A 5,113-nucleotide genomic window follows, 5' to 3' on the forward strand; every position below is an offset into this window, starting at 1 on the left:
GAGAACAGACCCAAGTGTCTCAGCCTTTCCTCATAAGACCTTCCCTCCAGAACAGGCAACATCCTGGTAGATCTCCTCTGCACGTATTCCAATGCTTCCACATCCTTTGTGTAATGGGGCGACCAGAACTGTACACAATATTCCAAGTGTGGCCATGCTAGCATTTTGTATAGTTGCAGCATGATATTGCAGTTCCTGAACTCAATCCCCCTACCAATGAAACCTAACACACCGTATGCCTTCTTACTAGCACTATCCACCTCGGTGACAACTTTCAGAGATCTATGCACATGGACTCCAAGATTCCTTTGCACATCCACACTACCAAGAATCTTTCCATTGGCCCAGTACTCTGTCTTCCTGTTATTCTTCCCAAAGTGCATCACCTCAAATTTAGCTGCATTGAACTCCATTTGCCACCTCTCAGCCCAAATCTGCAGTTTATCCAAGCCCCCCTGCAACCTGTAACATTCTTCCAAACTGTCCACTACTCCACCGATTTTAGTGTCGTCTGCAAATTTACTAATCCATCCACCTATGCCTGCGTCTAAGTCATTTATAAAAATGACAAACAGCAGTGGTCCCAAAACAGATCCTTGTGGCGCACAACTAATAACTGTACTCCAGACTGAATATTTTCCATCAACCAACACTCGTTGCCTTCTTTCAGAAAGCCAGTTTCTAATCCAAACTGCTCAATCATCCTCAATTCCATGCCTCTGCGTTTTTTCCACTAGCCTACAATGTAGAACCTTATCAAAGGCTTTATTGAAGTCAATGTATACGACGTCAACTGCCCTACCCTCATCTACATGTTTGGTCACTTTCTCAAAAATCTCAATGAGGTTCGTGAGACACGACCTGCCCTTGACGAAACCATGTTGACTATCTGAAATCAAATTGTTGCTTGTTCGATGATTATAAATCTTATCTCTTATAATCCTTTCCAAACCTTTCCTCCAACAGAAGTAAGGCTCGCTGATTTATAATTTCCTGCTTTATAATCGCTACTGCCCTTCTTGAACAAGGGCAATCCTCCAGTGCTCTGGTACCAAGCCTGTAGACAATAATGACTCAAATATCAAAGCTAAAGGCTCTGTTATCTCCTCCCTAGCTTCCCAGAGAATCCTCGGATAAATCCCATCTGGCCCAGGGGACTTGCCTACTTTCACGCCTTCTTGAATTGATAACACCTGTGCATAACTAACCTCGATCCTTTCTAGTCTAATATCTTGTATCTCATTCTTCTCCTCTACAATATTCTCCTTTTCCTGAGTGAACACTGATGAGAAATGTTCATTTAACATCGCTCCGATTTCTACAGGGTCCACACTCAACTTCCCACGTCTGTCTTTAACTGGCCCTATTCCTACCCTAATCATCCTTTTTATTCCTCACAAACCTACATAAAGCTTTAGAGTCCTCCTTTGTTCTATTTGCTAGATTGCTCATGTCCTCTCTTGGCTCTTCTTAACTCTCTCTTTAAATCCTGCCTAGCTAATCTGTAACTCTCCATCGCCTCATCTGTACCATCTTGTCTCATCAACACAAAAGCCTCCTTCTTCTTCTCAACAAGAGATGCAATTTCTGCAGTAAACCATGGTTCCCTGACCTTATCACTTCCTCCCTGCCTGACAGGGACATGCCTATCAAGGACAAGCAATAATCTGTTCCTTAAACCAGTTCCACATTTCCATTGTCTGCATCCCCTGCACTTTTCTACCCCATTCTATGCATCCTAATTCTTACCTAATCGCATTAAAATTGCCCTTGCCCCATCGATAACTCTTGACCTGTGGCATGTACCTATCCCTTTCCATCACTAAACTAAACCTAACTGATTAATGGTCACTCTCTCCAAAGTGCTCACCTACAACTAAATCAAACACTTGGTCTGGTTCATGACCAAGCACCAGATCCAATGTGGCCTCCCCTCTTGTTGGCCCTTCGACATACTATGTCAGGAAACCCTCCTGTACACATTGGACAAAAACTGATCCATCTGACTTACTAGAGTTATAGCATTTCCAGTCAATGTTGGGGAAGTTAAAGTCCCCCATAATGACCACCTATTCCTTTCAGTCCTACTCAGAATAATTTTGTCAATCCTCTCTTCCACCTCCCTGGAACTCTGCGGAGGCCTATAAAAAATTCCAATCAGTGTGACCTCTCCGCTCCTGTTTCTAACCTCAGCCCACACTACCTCAGTAGATGAGACCTCATCAAAAATTCTCTCAGCCACCGTTATACTATCTTTGACTAACAAGGCCACGCCTCCTCCTCTTTTATCGCCTTGCCTGTTTTTAATGGAAGTGGGCGGCACGGTGGCACAGTGGTTAGCACTGCTGCCTCACAGCGCCAGAGACCCGGATTCAATTCCTGCCTCGGGTGACTGACTGTGTGGAGTTTGCACATTCTCCCCGTGTCTGCGTGGGTTCCTCCAGGTGTTCCGGTTTCCTCCAAAAATGTGCAGGTCAGGTGAATTGGCCACGCTAAATTGCCCGTAGTGTTAGGTGCAGGGGTAAATGTAGGGGAATGGGTCTGGGTGGGTTGCGCTTCGGCGGGTCGGTGTGGACATGTTGGGCCGAAGGGCCTCTTTCCACACTGTAAGTAATCTAATCTGAACCCTGGAACCTGCAACATCCATTTCTCACCCGCCTCTATCCATGTCTCCGAACTGGCCACAACATCGAAGTCCCAGGTACCTATCCATGCTGCAATCTCACCTACCTGTGACCTTGAGATCCTGTCCCTTCCTTCCTACTCTCATCCTCCTGTGCACTGCAACTACACCTCCGGTTCCCATTCCCCCTACTGAGCGAGTTTAAACGCACCCAAATAGCACCAGCAAATTCCCCACCCAGGATATTAGTATCCCTCTGGTTCAAGTGAAGACCGTCCTGTTTGTACAAGTCCTATCTTCCCCAGAAAGAGCCCGAATTATCCAAAATCCTGAAACCCTCCTTTCTGCACCAAGCTTACAGCCACGTGTTCAGCTGATATCTCTCCCTATTCCTTGCCTTGCTATCACGTGGCACGGGTAACAAACCAGAGATAACAACTCTGTTTGTTCTCGCTCTCAGCTTCCACCCGAGCTCCCTGAAATCCTGCCTTACATCCCTATCCCTCTTTCTATCTATGTTGTTGGTATTTACATAGACAATGACTTGAGGCTGGTCACCCTCTCCCTTCAGGACCCCAAAGATACAATCCGAGACATCACGGGCCCTGGTACCTGGGAGGCAACACACCAACCGTGAATCTCGTTCGTTCCCAACAAACCTTCTATCTGAGCCTCAAACTATTGAGGCCCCAATGACTAACACTCTCCTTTCCCTCCTTCCCTTCTGTGCAACAGGGACATGCTCTGTTCCAGAGAACTGGGCCCCACTGCTTGCTCCTGGTAAGTCGTCCCCCTCAACAGCATCCAAAACGGTATACATGTTTCTCAGGGGAATGGCCACACAGGATCCCTCCACTGACTCGTTTCCCCCCTTTCGAAGAGTCACCCAGCTTTCTTCTTGCCGAGGAGTAACCACTTCCCTGTAACTCCTATCCATCATTGCCTCCTGAATGATCCGAAGTTCATCCATCTCCCGCTCCAGTTCCCTAACATGGTCTTGGAGGAGCGAGGGTTGGGTGCACTTCCTGCAGATGTACTTGGATGGGACACTAATGGCGTCCCTGACCTCAAACATCATGCAGGAGGAACATTGCTCTCCCTGCACTGCCATCCCTGCTAGTCCACTAGTCACAAAGTAAAAAAGAGATGCTTAGCTAATATGTTCCTGGTCTTTATGGTTAGAGGAGGTGGTTGGGTGGGAGGCCCTACAAAGCGAGGGTCTCGGGTTGAGAAAACACTGACTTATATAGCAGGACGGAAATAAAAATAAGAAATCCCTCCTTTCCCAGAAACCTCTGCTCTCTGACTTCAAATTTAAAAGCACCAATCAGTGACTCACCGCTCCCGGCAGGCCCCTGGTGTCAGCTCCTGCCCTTCAAGTAGCTGCTGCCGCTGAAAACCGAAAAAAAAACAGATTGGTGCGACTCTTGTGGTGTAAACTCAATCTGAAAGTATTAGATGTTCTGCTGTGATATAAATGTTACCAGCTGGTGAAATGTTATACGAAATTATCGATTTCATTGAATTAAGTCAAATGAACTGGTAGGTAAGAATTCCAGAATCAAAAGTAAGTTTGAAAATTGTGAACAATCCTGTGTTACTGAACGGTCTCAATTTCTTGACTCCATCTCTAAATCCTTCCGATTAAAGAACTCCTTCTCCTGTTTTAAATGCTCCTTAAAATCTCCCGACTGCAGAAGTTATTGTCATCTTACCTGATATCACCTGCGATGGATCAACAATAACCTGATTTAATTTGGCCTGATAAAGGTCTTTTTAAGTATGTTTATGCAGTGATAGAGTTGTACAGAATGGAAATATCTCCTTCAGTGTGACCCATCCATGCCAATCAGATATCTTATATTAATCTAGTCCCATATCCCATAATTTGCACTTAGCCCACTAAACTTGGCCTGTTTTATACCTTTCTGGATGCTTTTTAAATATAGTAATTGCACCAACCCCACTATGTGCTCTGGCATTTCATTACAAACTTGCACCACCATCTGTGTGAAAGTTTGTCCCTTTGTTCCCTTTTAAATATTTTCCCCCTCACCTTAAACTTATGTCCTCTAGTTTTAGACTCCCCTACCCTGGTTGAAGACCTTCACTATTCACCCAATCCATGTCCCTCATGATCTTATAAACTTCCATACAGTCACAACTCAGCTTCTGACACTTCTGGGAAAATCAGCCCAGCCGAGTCAGACTTTCCCTGTCGCTCAAACCATCCAAACTTAACAAATTCCTCATCAATATTTTCTGAACACTTTCAAGTCACAACATCTTTTCTATAGCAGGGAGATCAGAGTTGAACATGTTTGTCATCAACTGTGCTATCAAGCAGCATCTGCTTCGCAATAAGCAATAACATTCTGTTTGGGTTCCACCAGAGTAATTGAGCTCCTGTACCCATTACAGCCTTGCTTCAAATACGGACAACAAGAATAGCAATTCCGGAGGTGACACCAAGGCTATTTCCGGCCAAGT

At 45.3% G+C, this 5,113-nt stretch overlaps 1 pseudogene; it reads right to left on the reverse strand.

The window, feature by feature from the left end:
* Nucleotides 1-2,726: 2,726 nt before the first annotated feature.
* LOC148142460 (uncharacterized) lies at nt 2,727-3,734 on the reverse strand (annotated as a pseudogene).
* Between the last annotated feature and the right edge of the window lie 1,379 nt (nt 3,735-5,113).

The sequence above is a fragment of the Chiloscyllium plagiosum genome, unplaced genomic scaffold (assembly GCF_037043375.1).
Source record: "Chiloscyllium plagiosum isolate Xiang-an unplaced genomic scaffold, Cpla_swu_hap1 HiC_scaffold_29, whole genome shotgun sequence".
Lineage (NCBI taxonomy): Eukaryota > Metazoa > Chordata > Chondrichthyes > Orectolobiformes > Hemiscylliidae > Chiloscyllium > Chiloscyllium plagiosum.